This window comes from Manis javanica, chromosome 2, assembly GCF_040802235.1.
Source record: "Manis javanica isolate MJ-LG chromosome 2, MJ_LKY, whole genome shotgun sequence".
Taxonomy (NCBI): domain Eukaryota; kingdom Metazoa; phylum Chordata; class Mammalia; order Pholidota; family Manidae; genus Manis; species Manis javanica.
The window spans coordinates 66776411-66796331 of record NC_133157.1 but is presented as its reverse complement, the minus strand read 5'-3'; the positions used below and the strand labels follow the sequence as shown (position 1 = coordinate 66796331).

Below are 19921 nucleotides of genomic sequence, written 5' to 3'. Positions count from 1 at the left end.
GGGGGATTTTCTGTGTACTCCAGTGCATGAGACACTCCTTCACACATTTCTGAGAGGTGACTTGTGGGGCCCAGGCCTTGTGAGGGTGGACATCTGTGGAGCCAGACACCACTGGTCAGCTTTGCCACTGAATAGTCCATTTCCACTGCTTAAGTTCTCCTCTTACTGTACTCAGGCGCTGCTGATATGTAAAACCTGTGCAGCATTAGCACTGATGAACTTTTCTAACTTTTTTTTACTTTCTGGAGTTCAATTCCAACCATGCTTCTCAAATGTAAAGTTAGAATCCCCTGGAGGGCTGGTGAAAACCCAGTTTCCTGGGCCCCACAACCCAAGTTTCTGATTCAGTTCCTCTGACCTGGAGCCTGTGAGTCTGTATCCCCAACAAGCTCCCAGGTGATGCCCAGGCTGCTAGTCCAAGGCCTACCCTGTTGAGTACCAACAAATCACATAAATACACAGCACTGAATCCTGTGTGCTGTGAGGACAGCCTGGGGGTGTCCTTAGAGCAGAACAAGGACAGGAGCCACAGGGATACTGGAGAATCTTTATGACGGGAAAGAACCCTGTTTTGTCATGATATATAATCAGTGTTAGCTGCTGCAGTAACTGGTCCATTTTAAAACATTTTCAAGAATTGAACTATGGCTGACATATAATACTGTGTTAGCCTTAGGTGTACAACATAGTGATTTGGCAATTATATACATTATGAAATACCACTGTAAGTGTAGTTACCATCTGTCACCATACAAAGTTGTTATATTATTGACTATATTCCCTATGCTGTACTTTCCATCCCTGTAACTTATTTTATGCCTGGAAGTTTGTACCTTTTGATCCCCTTCACCTATTTCTACCCATCTCCTTGCTCCCCTCCCCTCTGTCAACCACCAGTTTGTGCTCTGTATTTACAAGTCAGTTTCTGGGGGTTTTTGTTTAGTTTTTTAGTTTATACATGTAAGTGAAACCATAGGGTATTGTTTTCTGACTTACTTCACTTAGCATAATACCCTCTAGGTCCATGCATATTGTCCCAAATGACAAGATTTCATTTTTTATGGCTGTGTAATATTCTGTGTGTGTGTGCGTGCACATATATGCATATGCACATCTTCTTTATCCATTCATCTATCATTGGACACTTAGTTGCTTTAATGTCTTGGCTATTGTAAATGTTGTCACAATACACACAGGGGTGTATATATAGTACACTGCACTAATTTTCAAATCAGTGCTTTTGTTTTCTTTGGGCAAATACCCAGAAGTGGAATTGCTGGATTATATGGGATTTCTAGTTTTAGTTTTTGAGAAACTTCCATACTGCTGTCCACAGTGGCTGCACCATTTTACATTTTTACCAGCAACGTATCAGTTTTCTCTGCATTCTCTTTTCTCTGCATTCTCACCAGTGCTTGTCATATCTTGTTGATACTAGCCATTCTGACTGGTGTGAGGTGATATCTCAGTGTGGTTTTGGTTCACATATCTCTGATGATTAGTGATGTTGAGTATCTTTTCATGTGTCTGTTGGCCATCTTTGGAAAAATGTGTGTTTTAGTTTCATGTAGCACCCACTGTATGTTATTGCTTTTGTTTTCTTTGCCTGGTGATACCTATCCAGAAAAACACTGCTAAGGCCAATGTCCTGACTGGTACATTTTGATAGCATTTCCATTGGGAATTAATTTAGGGGCTCAGGAGTGCACAATTTTTCCCTGTACTGAAATGCATGTTTTAAACCTGTGGAAATTTTCCATGTGACGGTTTTGCAGGAACACAAAATCTGCAAACAATGGTAGCAGAGTGTTGTTGGTGTTAGAAGGGCTGGCCATCAGCCATGTGGAACAAAGCTGGCAGCAGGCTGTGGCACTCCCTGGGCAGCAGGCCTGGGAGCAGGAGTGCAGAAGACTGGCTTCCTCTCTCACCTTCCTCATTACCAGGGCCTGCTGCCCCTTCAAGGTTTAGCTTAGAGCTTTCTGCTTCTGGAAACTCTAGTCTAAAGTCAACCTCTGAGCTTCTTGTTTGAGCCTCCCAGCTGGATGGGACATAGAGCCCTTTGTGCTTCCCTAGTCTGGGGACTACACATAATTCTATTTCTGTACATACTTACCTATTAACTAAGATAGGTGAACATAGTTAGGAATCCTGACCTTTTCAATATTAAAAAAACTTGTCAAAAGAATTATAAGGATCTTAATAAATCAGGTTCATTTGTGTTTTTCCTGATCACAAAAGATACAATGAAAAACTAAAAATACAGAGTACTAGTAAGAGGAAGGGGTGGGGAGGTTAGAATCTACTACAGGTTTTCCACTTAGTGATACTTGAGAATGTGGAAATAAGGGACCAAAATCACTTCACTTTGGATTGCTAGATTTTTCTCTTTCTTCAATTCTGGACAGAGTAAAAAAAAAAGACCCTCTTGCTTCTCAAAAAACCTAAGATGGTTTATACAATTTGGGAAACAGTCTGTTGTGATTGATTTTAAAGGGCAGGGTGAATGTGGCCTTTTTCCGTTGAACTGTTGACTTAATTTTATAAACCTTCACAGATTTCTTGGGTTAAGTAAACCACCAGCTTTCAAGGGATGCTGCTTTGAGAGGAACTGTGTGGCCAGGAACATTATTCAGATTAGTTTTGGGATCAAAAGCAAGGATGCAGTGATGGGCTTTAATTGGCTTTTGCCTTTCAACTGCTAAGATATAACTTAATCCTCATGTGGGCATAAAACAATTGTGGCTGGGTAAGCCTTATAGAAACAGAAATTTATTAAACATCAAAGCAAGAAACAGGTTGTCAGAAAATATCTGTATGTGGCATGATTTTTCTTCCTATTTTTTTTTTTTAGTTCACATTTTATATAATTAAAATCTCTCACAGTTTCTGGGTTATTTTGTCAATGTTTATAACTTACTTGATGAGGTCCAAAACTAAGTTACCCCCTTCTTGTCTGAGCTTTAAGTAGTAATATTTATTTATTTTCTTTAATAAGATTAAGGGCATAAGAAAATTTTAAAAAGAAAAGCACTTCCAGAATATTCTCTTTTGTTAACGGTATTACATGTGGTACAAAATACAGCAAAAAGGAATCCCTTTCTTTCTCCTGTTCTCCTGTGTTCCAGAGTTCATTTCCCTAGACATAAACTCATTTTGCAAGTCTTTTCCAATCTAATATTTATCTTTTGTTTTTGGAAACTATGAGTAAGCCACTAGTTTAGTTAAGACAAATTAAGATAGAAAAGACAAAATAGAAAAAAAATTCTTTAGGATTTAATAGATACATTTATCAATTGTTTTAGGTAAAATACAACATGATCTCAGTAAAAAGATATGCCACATTTCCTCAGTATCACATGGTCAAATTTGATAAAACCAAACAGGCATCTTTAAAAAATAAATCTTTATTATTTATACTGTTTTTCATATGCATAAGAATAGTTTCCTTAGACCATTCTGAGCCTCGTTTACATGGGGGACAAAAATGAGGCTCACTGTGTCCTGTATCTGGATTACATAAAGAACTATTGACACAATAAAAAGGCGAATAACCAAATCACAAAAATAGGCAAAGGATGTGGGCAGATATTTCTCCAAAGGAGGTATATAAATGGGAAATAAGCATATGAAATGATGCGCAATATCATTAGCCTTTAGGGAAATGCAAATCAGGATTACAAAGATACCACTTCACATCCACTAGGATGGTTTGAATAAAAAAGACAGTCAATAGCAAGTGCTGGAGAGGATGGGGAGAAACTGAAGCCCTCCTGCCTATGGATGGGAATGTAGCATGGTGGCTGCTTTGGAGAACAGTTTGGTATGTCCTCAAAGCAGTATGAACCAGCATTTCCACTCCAAGGTACAGATCCAAATGAAAACATGCCCACACAAAAACTTGTGTATAAGTGTTCACAGTAGCATTTATTTAGAATAGCAAAAAGTGGAAATAACCCAAATGTCCCCCAGTCCATGAATGGGTAAGTAATTCATATAGCAGATTATTATTCAACAGTAAAAAATAATGAGCTGATATATGCAACAATGTGGTGAGTCTTGAAAACATGACTGGCTTCTTCCATTTACCATAAAGGACCACATACTGTATGACTGCATTTAGGTGAAATGTACAGAATAGGCTAATCGATAGGGACAGAAAGATTAGTAGTTGCCAGGGTCAGGGGTATGGATTTCCTTTTGGGGGTTTTGAAAATGTTCTAACACTAGATTCTGGCAATAGTCATACAACTTTGTGACTATACTAAAACCACAAAACTGTTCTTTAAATGGGTGGATTTATAAGTATGTGAAATATATCCTAGTAAAGTTATTTAAAAGAAAGAAAGCATTTCATGAGGCATCTAAGGGCCATGATCTGAACTTGATCTCTCAGTACATAGTATTAGAAAGATATATTTTTTTATGATGCAAGACATAAATAGATGTAAAAATTCTTCAAAATTATAGCAAGTTGAGTCAAACAATATATAAAAAGAATAATACATGAAGTGTTGGGTTTCTCCCAGGATTTCAAAGTTCATTTAACATTCAAAAATTAATCAATGTAATTTACCATATTAACAGCCTGAAATAAAAAAAAACTATATTAACATCTCAGTAGGTGCAGAAAATACATTTGACAAAAATCCAACATCAAATGGATCTGGAAGCATTCAAGAACATTCGTGGCTACATTATCTGTAATAGTACCAAACTGGTAACAGCCTAAGTGCCCATCAGCAGAAAACATTTTGGCATATTTATACAATTATATATATATAGCAATGGGAATGAATGAATCATCAGTAATGTGGCAATACTGACTATACTCTTTTTTTTTCTTTTTTTAGCAGTTTAAAACAATACCCATTCATTACTTCACAGTTCTATAAGTTTTGGGCATAATTTGTTACAGAGCAATAGGGAACTAATATACACAGCTTTATCCTTAAGACCTCTTTCTTTTTCCTCACACATTTCACATCTGTCCATCAGAACATCTTATTGGTTCCACTTATAATATATCCATAATCTGACCATCTCTTACTATCTCCACTGCCACCACATAGCCTATCACCTCTGCTTCCACAACTGCAGTACCTCAGTCTATCTGTTTTTTATTGTAGTATCATTGTTGTACAATCTTACATTGGTTTTAAATACAGCACAGTGGTTCAACAGTTACCTATATTATTAAATCCTCACCCCCTCTAGTGTGGTTACAATCTGTCACCACAGAAAGATGTTACAGAATCATTGACTATATTCTCCATTCTGTACTACCATCCCCATGACCAGCTTATATTATGATTGAAAATTTTTGTGCCCCTTTATCCCTTTCACTATCTGCCCCAAACCCTCCCCCTTGGTAACCACTAGTCCCTTCTTGGTGGCTATGAGTCTACTGCTATTTTGTTCCTTCTGTTTTACTTTGTTTTTATACTCCACAAATAAGTGAAATCATAAGGTGTTTGTCTTTCTCCACCTGGCTTATTTCACTGAGCATAATACCCTCTAGATCCATCCATGTTGTTACAAAAAATCCTCTCTACAAAAGAGGATTTTTCTTTTCTTGCTATGGCTTAATAATATCACATTGTGTATATATAATACATCTTCTTCATCCACTCATCTACTGATGGACAGACACTTAGGTTGCTTCCATATCTTGGCTATTGTAAACAGTGTAGCCATAAACATAGGGGTGCATATGTCTTTTGAATCAGAGATCTTGTTTTCTTTGGGTAAATTCCTAGGAGTGGACTTCCTGGGTCAAATGGTATTTCTATTTTTGTTTTTTTTTAGGTTCCTCCATATAGCATTTCATAACAGTTGAACCAATTTACATTCCCACCAACAGTGTACGAGGGTTCCCCTTTCTCTACATCCTTGCCAGCATTTCTTGTTTCTTGTTTTTTGGATGTTAGCCATCCTGACTGGTGAGAGGTGATATCTCATTGTGGTTTTAATTTGCATTTCCCTGATGATTAGTGATGTGGAGCACCTTTTCATGTGCCTGTTAGCCATTTGTACTTCTTCTTTGGAGAAATGTCTGTTCAGGTCCTCTACCCATTTTTTAATAGGGTTATTTGTTTCCTGGGTGTTGAGGCATGTGAGTTCTTTACATATTTTGGGTTTTAACTCCTCATTGGATAAGTTGTTTACAAATATACTCTCCCATACTGCAGGATGCCTTTTTGTTCTACTGATGGTGTCCTTTGCTGTACAGAAGCTGTTTAGTTTGATAGTCCCACTTGTTCATTTTTTATTTCATTTCCCTTGCCTGAGGGAAATGTGTCCAGGGAAAAATTGCTCATGCTTATATTCAAGAAATTTTTGCCTATGTTTTCTTCTAAGAGTTTTATGGTTTCATGACTTACATTCAAGTCTTTGATTTATTTTGAGTTTACTTTTGTGTTTGGAATTAGTTTTCCCAGCACCAGTTGTTGAAGAGGCTTCCCACTATATATTCATGGCTCCTTTATTGAATATTAATTGACCATATATGTGTGGATTTCTATCTGGGCTCTTTATTCTGCTATTTTGATCTGGGAATATCATAAATTTGACAGACAAGTTTAAGTCACATACATTTTAGAACTATCTGTTTGGAATAAATCCCTGGTTTACTTGCCAATCATTCAAAAAACATTTTCTTTTTCCTAACAGAAAAAAATTACACTTGCTCTGAGGTGAAGAGACCATAAGTAGAGACTTAGAGAAGCAAGTATGATGTCACATATGGACATCATACTGATGGAACACAGGTCAGGGGACCTTCACCCTGGAGGATGTCTAGCCTAGAGGTTGCAAACTGCTAGTGGGAAGGCCTAATCTGGCTCAAAGAAATAGAGGACATGGGTGTGTTAGTTTGCTAGGGCTACCCTAACAAAATCCCATAGACTAAAGGAGATTTTGTTTTAGGCCCAAGGAAATTTTTTAGCTTGAATTACTGCTAAATTAAGAAACCCAAAATTACCACAAGCACCTGGTTTCCCATTGCCATTTAGGAGAAACCAGAAGAGCTGGCCACTCAGTCCACATTTCTGAGTAGCAATGAGGTTGCAGTTGCTGCCTTCCAACCGGGCATGTCCTCTCCACTCCTACAGGATCCCTACCACTTTCTTCTGCCTCATACTTGCCCTGTTTCACACCCATTTGCTTCAGCCTGCCCAGCCCCCTGGCATATTTGCCAGCCCAATACCTCTACTGTGCAGACAGGGAAACTGAGAGTCAGGGAGGGGTATTCACTTGCTCAAGGTCATAGGGAAGTTGAACAGTTAGGATCTGAACTTTGTTTTTCAATTAAACACCTTTTCTACAGTCATCTCTGCTGAAATTTTAGAAAACTGCTGTGGCAGAAACCAACATAGCCAAGGCAAATGTGCCTAGGAGCTTGAGGAGAATCATATGCACCAGCAAAAGCAAATGCAGTACATGGGGCTTGATATGAGCTGTGGCGAGGTTTGCTTGAGAAAAGTAATGATGCCTAGAAAGGCTTAGGAAAAGTACATAGGCAAAGTATGCTTTACTAAGCAACATATTTTGTCCCTCAGAAAGTTGAAAATAGAATTGCCATCTGAATCAGCAATCCCATTTCTGGGTATATACCCCAGAAAACTGACAACAGTGTTTCAGATATTTGTTCACCCAGTGTTATGGGCTGAAATGTGCCTCCTTGTCCCCCATTCATACCTTAAAGTTGTAATGTATCTGCACTTGGAGATAGGGTCTGGAAAGAGAGAGTTAAGGTTAAAGGAGATCATTGCAGGTGGGCTCTAATCCAATGTGCCCTGCGTACTTATAAGAAGAGGAGAGTAGGACCCAGACACATACAGAGAATAGACCCTGTAAAGAGAGGAGAAGGTGGCCATCTACAGGCCAAGGAGAGAGGCCTCAGAAGGAGCCAACCTTGCTGACACCTTGATGTCAAGACTTCTACCCTCCAGAATTATGAGAAGACATATTTCTATTGCTTAAGTCTTTTAGTCTATGGGCGGTTGTTAGGGTAGCCCTAGCAAACTAATACACTGATGTCCATAGCAGCATTATACCCAGTAGCCAATAGGTGGAAGCAACCCAAATGTCCATCAACAGGTGAATGGATAAACAAAATGTGATATATATACATACATACATATAAATATATATATATATAATGCACTATTATTCAGCTTAAAGAGGAAGCAGCTACAGCATAGAGGAACCTTGTAGGGCATTATGCTAAGTGAAATCAGCCAGTCATAAAACAACATATATTGTTGTAATTCCACTTACATGGGGTACCTGGAATAGCCAAATTCAAAGAGATAGAAAGTAGAGGGTGGTTGCTGGAAGCTGGTTCACGAGTAGAGAATTTTAGTTTTACAAGATGAAAAGAATTTTGGAGAGTCGTTGCACAACAAGGTGCATGTACTTATCATTTAACTGTATACTTAAAAATGGTTAAGATGGTAAATTGTTGACTTCATGTGTACTTTGCCACAATTTAAGAAAACATTTTTAAGAATGACTAATATTTAACAAGAATAAAGCTACTTAAACTTCTAAACATTTTAATGATTAAGCAAAATGATAAGAAAGAACTCTAAAATATATAAGCCTATATAAATAATCAGCCATGAAATGTACTTGGAATCATCTGACATTACTACATCTTGGCATTGAGTAAGAGCTGTATAACCAATTCATTAATCTTTCTTTATATTTGCTGTCCTCATTGTCCAGTATAAACTGAGTGAGTAAAGAACTGGCATGTTATTTCCTTAAAAATCTTAGATTAGGTACTGTCTATTGTCCAAGAAAGGATGAGACTATGTTTTAGAGAAACAAATACTAGAGCTGATAAACCATTATAGGCAGAGCATGAACTTTGGAATTAGATCATTTGGCTTTGAATTTTGGCTCCCCTCTTAGCTGTGATATTAGATGAGTTTCTTAACCCCTCTGAGCTCCAGTGTCTCCCCCACCCCCATGTAAAATGAGAATAATACTGAACATGCAGGGCTGTTGGAGCGATTCGTGATAATGTACAACACACATTCATGCACATCGTGTTCTAAGTACGAGAACGTAGCAGAGTTTAAAATAAGATTTTCTGCTTCATGGAATTTGCATAGCATTGAGGAAGACAGACAATAAGAAAAATACTTATACATATGTTATGCTGGTCAAAAGCACTGAGAAAAACAAAGCATGGAAAAGAGACAGAAATGAGTGAGTGGCACAGACCACTGCCAACCAGCAAAGTCTCCTTGCTCAGTCATTGGGAGTTTCAAGGATCTCAGGCATCAGTCAGACACTAGGGGACACATATCATGGGACCGGCAGCCCCACTCCCTGACAGCTGTTTCCAAAGATCACATTCCATCTGCCAACCCTTTTCTTGGCTTCTTTAACCCTTTTAAAGGCTGGAGGTGGGTGGTCAGCTAATACCTGCAAAACTGGTTCCTGATGACCACCCTTGTCAGCCCTGTAGGCTCGCACCATGCTTTTATCTTGTGCTTCAGCTGAAATTGGAAGCAAAATATTTTATTTTTAACCTTCTGTTGTTTTTTTCCCCCAAATCAGTTAGGGTTATACACATTGAAGATAAAGGTATATCTTTCCTAATCAAGAAATGCTTCACACAAGAAGATAATACATAAAGTATTATCTAGGCTCAAAAACCTTTATACTCTATACTAGAATGTGTACATGTATGGCCATCACTAGTTAAAAAAATAATGAAATGTAGTTATTAAAAGAGTAGGGAGATAATGCAAGAATAAGCCACTCAACCTAAAAAATGCTTCCTTAGCCTACAGCAAATTCCTCCTTCCTCAAAGATGCCCCAAGTCACAAAGTTAAGATTTGTTCTAAGAAGGATTTTTCACTTAACTGTCTGTGTCACTGATAAATTTTGCGTTTCTCTTCCATTCTGACATTTGGGAATGTTCTTGCCATCTCTGTCTTGTACTGTTGATTTTCTGGACACAAGCCTATTTGGAATCAATTTCTAATTTCAAAGAGTGTTTTCAAGATGCCATTTGAGGGGTCATGTCTCTTGGGAGGAATGCCCTCAAAACCCAGAGGTCAAGTTGGAGGGCCTGCCATTCCTTACCTCAAAGCTTGGGAAGATCCATTTCTAGAAGCAATGTATGTGACTGGGTTTAAGAGTCTGGCTGTCTGCCTGGGTTCTGCATCAAATTTTGCCACTATTCTCTCACTCATACTATCTGAGGGCTAATTGTGCCTAACTTGCAACAAAGCACTCAGGAAACTGAATCTACCCCTTCTGATCTTCCCTTATAAAAGTAAAGAGCTGCCAATACTCTTCAGCTGCTCTGCTCTCTGCACGCGTCGTAGCTAAGGGGAGGGAGTACGGGTTTCACATGCTCTGAGAGCAGCATTAACGGTTCTCTAATGCCATGCAGGCCCCTCTGTCATTTATGAAAATGTTCCTTTCTGTTACCAGCAGCCATTAGTTTGGCTTCATTGGAGAGCATCACCCTAGCTGGACTTCTGAAAACAGCCATCAATAGTTTGATAGCCTGGAACACACTGATTTCTGTTTGAAGACCTAATGAGTATTTTATAGCTAATTCTCATGGGGATATTTGCTCAGGGAACATATGGTATGATCTGCAGTTTTTGTCTTTTAAAAGTTATCCTCTCACTGCCTTAATTTTTTATCCAATAATATCCTCATAGTCTGTCAGAGGATATAGATGACTTGATGAAAAGAACAGATTCCTGGCCCCACCTCTGCCATCCCCCTAAGGACAGGCCCTTTAAAGCTTTCTCTTCTCAGCAATTCTGGTGGTTCCCTTCTTATCTTTAGATGAATCAGGGAATAAAAGGTTTTCTCAACCTAAGGCAGCATCTATTGATTGAATAGGAAGGACATTTACCTGTTTCCCTCTGCTCTTCCTCCCAATATTTGCTATTTATATTTTATTTTATAACTGTGATTAATATACTTAACCTTTTTTATTCCATCAACCATACACAACATATCTTTAATTTCGCATATTATTTTACTTTTGTCCCTGCTATCCTTTATATCAGATCCACGTAAAAAAATTTTTAAATCTCTCCTTTGTCATAGCTAATAATACTTATTTTTATCTTACACCTATAGCCAAATTTTTCCTACTTTATCCATGGATTGATTCTACATTTAGAAAATAATTGATGAAGTTTATGACTCTGTAAATCCTGTTAATGCCTGGCTAACAGTAAATTAGGGTTACATTTTCCTCTGGTTTCAAAGGCATGATTTCTGGGCTGTGCAAAGAATAATGTTCCCAATAACAAGGTTAAGTGGAGTCTTTTTTTTTAACTTTTGCTTAAATTGATGCCATATTTGGGCTGCTTCTCATTAGGAGGTTTTGCGCTTTAGAAACGGGCTGATCACCATGGGGATAAAACCCAGGGAGCATCTGGACTAGGGGTGGAGGCCCAGCTACAAGCCCTGCTTCTTGACAGATTACCCGTTGTAATGCTGGGCAGGCCCCGACTCTGAGCTTTGGGTTCTCACCTGTTAATGGGAAAGACAGTCCCTGCCCAGCCCGCCTCACAGGGCCTCCCGAAAGACCAGGTCAGATAAGGCAAGGGAGCCTAAGGCCAGCAGAGGGTTGTGCTCCTCACTCTGGGACCCCCGCCTGTTTCCTGGGGGCAGGGGAGTGCCCTGGGGCTTTGATGAGGTCTGCTTGCACAGGCAGATTTATCATTAACTTTGGAAAGAATTCCCTTCCTGCTGTTCTAAGTTTAGCTACCGGAACATTAACTGATAAGAAATGTGGGCAGGAAAACTCTACTTGCAATGAAAACCCACAAGTACAGCCTAGTTTCACTGAAAGGCTGCAAATATTTGTTGAGTCTTAGAGGGACACTGCACATGGCAGGCGCCTGCCAGCAGGACACAGACAGTTCTGATGTGACAGTCAAGCCACCACCACCAAGTGCTCTTCTCTGAAAAACCCACCTCTGGGGTGGGTGGGGAAGTGGAGGCTGCTATGTGTGTGGAATTCTGAACCACTGGGGTTCCTGTCTGCAGCCTGGATAGTGTCTGCATGCAGCAAATCGCATGCCCTTGCCAGGACAGAGAATCTCTATCAGGCTGAGCTCATTGGCAGGATGGACAGGCAAGTTTGCAAGACTCCCCAGTGTGAATCCACAGAAGTGGGAAGCCCCTGGTCATGGTCACTGCATCCAGACTGCTTCATCACCTACCCTTCTGACCCATCTGGCCAACCAGGGGGCTCTCTGAAGGAGCTGCTGTTTCCCCACTTAAGCTATTTTTAGACAAAGAGGCAAGCAGGGAGGCAGTCTCTGTCTTTGGAATCGACCGTGGCTGCCACGTGGGTCTAGTGCTGAGACTTAACTTTCCTCTCTCCCTGTGTGTGTGAAGGCTGGAGGCCCACGCCAGCTGCAGGAACTGTAATGAGAGAAACAAACACCACTCTGAGGTCTGTTCAGTCTGGGGACAGGAAGCCATGGTTGCTCAAAGAGCTGGCAGCAGCTGAGCTCCCGCCCCCAGCAGCCTCAGAAGCAAGCAGAACACGTGTGTGTGTGGCGGCTGTAGGGAGAAACCTTTACAAACAGGAGGAGCCTTTCCCACTACATATCTTCCAGAGATTATTTTTCTTTTCAACACCCTCTCACACACATTTGAAACTAGCAGTCATCATTGATGGTGATGTTCGTACTATGATGACTGTTTCACACACATTACTTCACTTAATCATTAAAGATAACCCTGTTACGTTGGGTCTCTTCCTATTTATTCTGTACATGTGAATATTAAGGCTAACCTGCCTCACCACAGTTAATAAATGGTGGCTCCTGGATTTGAACCCAGCTCTGCCTCTGGGGCCACATCTTACCATATAGCCTCAAACTACCCAACTATTGCAGGGAATTAGCCCTTTGCTGTGTTTTTCAGACATATAATTAAGCAACAATAGCTTAATTATAAGACAGACAGATGTTTCTGATTCACTATCTATAACTATAAACAAGTCTTGATCTCTAACTTAAGAGTAGGAGGTAAACTCTGATACCCTGTACACAGGAATTCAAGATGGATCACAGGCAAAATGTGGAAGCTAAAATGATGAATTTCCAGAAGAAAACAAGGGAGAATGACCTGGAAGGTCATTATGAAGAAGCAGAAAGGGACTTTCTGGTATAATGGAAATGTCCTTTTTCTTGATTAAAGTGATGGTTACTTGAATGTACATATTTGCCAAAATTTATGAAACTATACACTTAAGATTCGTGCACTTTACTATATATAAATTATATTTTGGTAATGAACTGTCAGTGTCAAAAACAGTATCTGCTTTTCTACTACAAAACTATAAATCATCCATTCAAGTGCATACTTTGTTCCAGGTACTGTGAAAAGCAAAAAGTAAGTTGGTAAATAGTAAGACATGGCTGGGTCACTGACTTAAAAAAATCTTCAATAAAAGTTAAATATGATAAATGCTAAAAAGAATAAAAAACTATGTATCATCATCATTGTAAAATATAATAAGGCAAACAATAAAAAAACCCACCCAAAACAAGAAAAAAAATTAAAATCCTTGACAATAAAAAGAATTTCTATTGGACTTTATAATACCGAATGGCTTCTGCTCTCTTGGAAAACATGTTTTCCTGTTCAATGTTGGCAGTGCCTAATGTCAGGATTAGTTCTCTTCCCAGAGCATTTACGCATGGAGATGGGAGAGAATATATTTAAGTAGGTCCCAGAAGTAAGGCTTAGGGGAATAAAAAAATTGTAATAGGACCAGTCCACCAAACATCCCAAGAGAAGTGGCATGCACTGAAAAGATTGTATTCTCTGGTGAGAGAAAGGCACCCTAAAAGCAAGAGGAATTGGGAACCTTTTAAATCAGGGAACCTCTGTCCTCCATTGCTGGGAGGAGCAGCATGGTATGTGGAAGAATGAACTAGGACAAGAGTAGGGGAAATTGAGTTCTGGTAATAACCTAGCACTAAGTAGCTGTGTACGCTGTGTATGCTGTGTTTGGGTGAGCCATTTAACTTCTCTGGGACCCATTTTCCTACTCTGTAAAAATCAGAATTTTTTGAATTTGACCAGGCAGGTCGTTCGAGCTTAGCCTAGTTGGCCCTCTCTCAATTTCCCCAGAAAATTGAAGTTTGAGACCAGAGTAAAATATCAGAAGTACAGTATGCAGAAATGCAAGTGCTTTTTGCTATGTAAGCTAATGGAACTAATAAGGGTTTAAGAGAAAGTAAACAGGAAATGATTCCCAACATCAGCTCCGTCATCCCTCTGTGCTTAATCTCAATGACACAGCTCCCAGGAGGGTTATTTGCAGGCAGATACTCTGTGATCTCTTTACACTTGCGTCCTGTCAGGACTGAAACACAATCCAGAAAATCTAAGCTTTGTTCAGAGGTATGGTATTATCGGTTCAACTGTGTCCCTCTAATATTCATATGTTGAAATCCTAGCCCCCAGTTCCTCAGAATGTGACTGAGGATCCCCCTTCCCCCATTGCAGCTCTCAGAAGGAAGCATCTCAGCTTCTAGTCTCTAGAACTGTGAGGCAACACATTTCTGTAGTTTATGCTGCCCAGTGTGTGGTGCTTTGCTATGGCAGCCCTAGCACACCAATCAGGTGGAATCAGGGCTGAAAGGAAACCCTGGCCTTGAGAAGTAGGCTGGCTCACTAACTTTCCCTCTTTTTTCAGCCCATGCCACCAACAACCTTAACCATCAGGAAACTTGTATTTTGGATACCTCAGAAAAGTACCACTCCTATTCTTTTCTAAACATTACCACATTGTCTCTTGTTAAAAAGTAGGCCCTTCTTTCAATAGAATCCACCAAACATTTGTTGAGCCTTTATTATTTACCAGGGATCTTTTGATACTGTTTGTGTCTTTGCTTTCCGGCTTTACTCAGGCCCTCCTATCAGTGCACTAAAAACACGCAGCGTTGAAACCAATACCCTCAGCATATAAGTGGCATAATTGCAACAGTATCCAAATTGCTATCAAGTCTGCAGAAGCTGCTGGGAGATTACAGGCTACAAGAGGAGATAAGGCAGCTTTGCTATTACAGATGTATATTATAATTATAACTCTTCAGGGCTATCAGAAAACCATAAGCAGAATTGATTTTCGGTGTGCCTGCTGGCTTTAAAGAGGTGCAGGAAGTTCTCTCATACATGGCTAACCCATTGCAAAACTAATTATAAGCTTTGACTTGAATAATTGGAAAATGTCACAGAAACTATCAGCTTTTGTTGGACAGGTCAACACCCTGTCCTGTATCATCAGAAATAAGCAGTTTAGGGAGACAGTAATAAGAGTCCCAGGGGGGCAAATGATGGGAGATGCCTGGCTGAGATGATTTGGTAAGTATATAGTATCAGTGTTTCTGAGAAGAACTGGGACTCATCCTGGTTTCAAATCATGGCTCAGTTTTAATAATCTCTCTACAGCAAAACCCATCTTATAAGCAACAAAACCAGGTACTTTAGAATCAAAGGTTAGCATCCACCTGCTTAAATTGTGGTTCTCAAACTTTAATGTGCATGGGAATTACCAAAAGATCCAGGAAATGGCATTTTAAATAATTTGTTTCTGAAGCAGATTATTCTAGAACCTATACTTTTAAGAAATGCTGGCTTATAGACAGAAAAAGAAACATACTTCTTGATCTCATTTGTACGTGGTATCTCAAAAAGTCAAATACATAAAAACACAGAGTAGAATGATAGTTAAGTAGGGGTGGGGAGATGGAGGAAATAGGAGATGTTGGTCAAAGGGTACACATTTCCAGTTATAAGATGACTAAATTCTGAGGATCTAATATACAACATGGCAACCATGGTTGATACTACTGTATTGTATACTGGACATTTGCTGAAAGTAGATTTCAGGTGCTCTCATTACATAAGCAAACACTGGTGCTAAAGTTTCCAAATATAAATAATTCCTGAGAATGAATATACAGCATGGTAACTTTAGCTAACAATATTGTATTGTATATATCTGAAAGTTGTAGAAAGTAGATCTTAAACTGTAGTAAACATGTCACTAGGTATGGATATTGAATCATCATGTTGTATACCTTAATAAATATATAATATTTATTAAAAATGCATGTTGTAAAAAATAAGTTCTGTTGGAAAAGTTTATAATCACCCATGCAAAATAAGAACAGGAACTATGTTTATCTGCTAAATATATTTAGCATGATTAAACTTTGATAATTTGCATATTTACTATTTCCCATGTAACTTTTTTGAAAATAATACTTGGGAGAAATTTTCCATAGGCATTCAAAATTAATGTATTATATTGTCATAAGTAAATGTTAAAATCTAAAAACAAAATAAAACAAAAAAGAAATATGAGCTTAGAAAAGTGTAAGAATGATGTGCAGCCCAGAAACTGTGTGGTATGCATCTATGAATGCATAAGGAATTCTATCAAACATTTAAAGAAGAGTTAAAACCTATCCTCTCAAAGTATTTCAAAAATTGAAGAGGAAGGAATGCTTCTAAGGTCTATGAGGTCAGCATCACCCTGATACCAAAACTACTGCAAAAAAAGAAAAGTACAGACCAATATCTCTGATGAACACAGATGCAAAAATCCTCAATGAAATATTAGTAAACTGAATTAAAAAATACATTAAAAGGATCATTCACCACCACCAAGTGAGATTTATTCCAGGGATGCAAGGATAATTCAATATCCACAAATTAATGTGACACAGCACATTAAGAAAAGGAAGGAGAAAAACCATATGGTCATCTCAATAGATGCAGAAAAAGCACATGACAAACCTCAACATACATTCATGATAAAAACTCAACAAAGTGGGTATAGAGTGAACATACCTCAACATAATAAAGGCCATATATGACAAACTCACAACTGTCATATTTAATGGTTAAGATCTAAAAGTTTTTTCTCTAAGATCAAGAACAAGACAAGGATGCCCACTCTCACCACTCTCACACAGCATAGTACCAGAAGTCTTAACCATAGCCATCAGACAGAAAAAAGAAAGAAAAGGCATCCGAGTTGGTAAGGAAGAAGTAAAATTGTTAATATTTGTGGATGAAATGATACTATACATATAGAAAACTCTAAAAACTCCACCAAAAGATTATTAGTATACACAAATTGAGTAAGGTTTCAGGATACAAATTTAATACACAGAAATCAATATACAGAAATCTGTAATAACTAGCAGAAAAAGAAATGAAAATTCCATTTACAATTGCATCAACAAGAATAAAATACCTAGAAATAAATGTAACCAAGGAGGTGAAAGACAGGTTCTCTGAAAACCTGAAGACATTGATGAAGACACAACTTCAGTTGTCTTCAGTGGAAAGATATCCCATGTTTATAGATTAGAAGAATTAATAAAATGTTAAAATGTACATTGTACCCAAAGTAATGTATAGATTCAATGCAATCTGTATCAAAACAGCAGTAGCATTTTTCACAGAACTAGAGCAGATAATTCTAAAATTTGCATGAAACCACAAAAGATCCTGAATAGCCAAAGCAACCTTGAGAAAGAATAATATTAGTAGAGTTATCATGTCCCTGGTTTCAAACCATACCACAAAGTTATAGTAATCAAAACAGTATTGTACTGGCACCAAAATAGACACATAGATCAATGGACTAGAATTGAGAGTGCAGAAATAAATCCATGTTTATATGGTAAGTTAATATATGGCAAGAATATATACTGGAGAAAAAGTTTCTTCAATAAATAGTGCTAGGAAAACTGGACAGCTACATGCAAAAGAATGAAACTGGACCACTGTCTTATATTGTCTATAAAAATATACTCAAAATGGATCAAAGACCTAAATATAAGACCTGAAACCATAAAACTCATAAAGAATAAACATACATCAAGTAAAGTAAAAAGCTTCTGCATAGTGAAAGAAACCACCAACAAAATGAGAAGGCAACTTACTGAATGGGAGAAATGTATTTGCAAATGATATACCAAATAAGGGATTAAGTAAATAACTCATTGAACTCAAACCAAGAAAAAATACAATTTAAAAATAGGCAGAAGACGTAAAAAGACATTTTTCCAAAGACAACATACAGATGGCTAACAGACACTCAATATCTAATCATCATGGAAATGCAAGTCAAAACCACAGTGAGATAACACCTCATAACAGTCAGAATGGCTAATATAAAAAAGAGAAGATATGATTGTTAGCAAGGTGAATTAGTGCAACCAGTATGGAGAATAGTACGGAGTTTCCTAAAAAAAGTAAGACTAGAAATACTATTCAACCCAGTATTCCACTTCTGGGTACTTACCTGAAGAAAACAAAAGCACTAATTTGAAAAGATATATGCACCCTTATTTTTACAACAGTATTATTTAGAATAAGGAAGGTATGGAAGCAACTTAAGTGTTCACTGATGGGCAGGTAAAGATGTGATACTTAAACAATAGAAAATTATTGAACCATAAAAAGAATAAAATTTTGCCATTTGGGACAACATGCGTGTACCTGAAAGGTATTATGCTAATTGGGATAAAGAGGTACAAACTTCCAATTATAGAATAATTAAGTCAAGGGGATGAATACAGCATAGGAAATAGAGTCAATAATACTGTAATAACTTCATATGTGTCAGATGGTAAATATGCACTGTGGTGAGCATTTTGTAATGTATGTAATTGTTCAATTACTGTGTTGTACATCAAAAATCAAAAAGAAAAAAAGCGATATGCAGCCCAGAAATGGTGTGGTATGCTTCTGTGAATGACCAAGGACCAGAATGACCCATCCTGGGAGTCCAACAAAAAATGAGGAGGGTGTTGGCCACTGCTGAAGGTCCTGCCTGTGCCTTTGAGGTTCAGTGCTGGCTCCTCTCTGGTGTTGAGAGTGCCTGGCAGGGTTGGCATTCCAGTCTGCAGGCTGGACCTGTCTGGAATTTAGGAGCTCTGAATACCATTGGCTTTGCTTTGGATCAGATATGTAGCTATTTACTACAAGTCACACTCAATCAATTCTACCTTCCAGAGAGCACACAGAAGTCAACTGATAAATGATTAGGCCCATTGTAAAACACTACAAAACACACTACCTATTATTTTACACTGCTCGTATATACCTGACTTTTTGTTAGGTGTTAATGTGGGTAGCAACCTGTCACTGAAATTATACCCTTTCCCATCTAGTCGGCCTACTCCTGAGTAGTCTAAATCATGCATTTTTGAAGTCTGATTCAAACTCTAGTCATTTTGGATAATGCGTATCTTTCATATGTGTGTCTAAATCCCATTTACATGAAACTTCTCATTAGCTATTATTAAAAAGCTCTCCAAGTAGTTGCCATGTTGAGTTCTCCACAGCATTTCCCCAGGTGAAGTTGTGGTATTGAATTTGAGGTGATTTAGGAGCAGGCACTTGAAAGCTTTACTTCACTCCCACAGCTTCCTCTTCTAACCAGAGTTACTTAGCTGGGACTTGGGCAGTGACTCCATCTCTCTGAGATTGTTCTTTATCCATATAATAGTGACAAAAATCTTTTTGCTTATTTACCACAAGGCTGCTGTGAATAACTTATATGCAAGTGTCTACTGCGCTCCTTGCCCCCGGAAAGGGACCTGTTAAAAGTCCTGTTTTCCATGGAAGCTGAAGGTGCCTGCATTTACCTTCCTCACTGTTTTCTTGTCTCTGGCAATATAACAGCATTTGTGAGGATTCAGTAAGGTTCCTCATAAAGTCTGTCATTGTGTTTAATACATTTTAGCTGTTAGTAGTATTACTGAGGATTATAATAAAGAAAACAGACATTATATGGACTTCAGTGGCACAAAAAAGCAGTGGCATACTGGTAAAGGTTTAATAACCAGCGTTCTTGAGGAAAAGCTACATGCATATCAGTTT

At 38.3% G+C, this 19921-nt stretch overlaps 1 protein-coding gene across 5 annotated transcripts in view; it reads right to left on the bottom strand.

Annotated features, from left to right (window-relative positions):
* The window catches only part of PIP5K1B (phosphatidylinositol-4-phosphate 5-kinase type 1 beta), a 360505-nt gene that overhangs the window by 81772 nt on the left and 258812 nt on the right, over positions 1 to 19921 (bottom strand). The window lies entirely within an intron of this gene.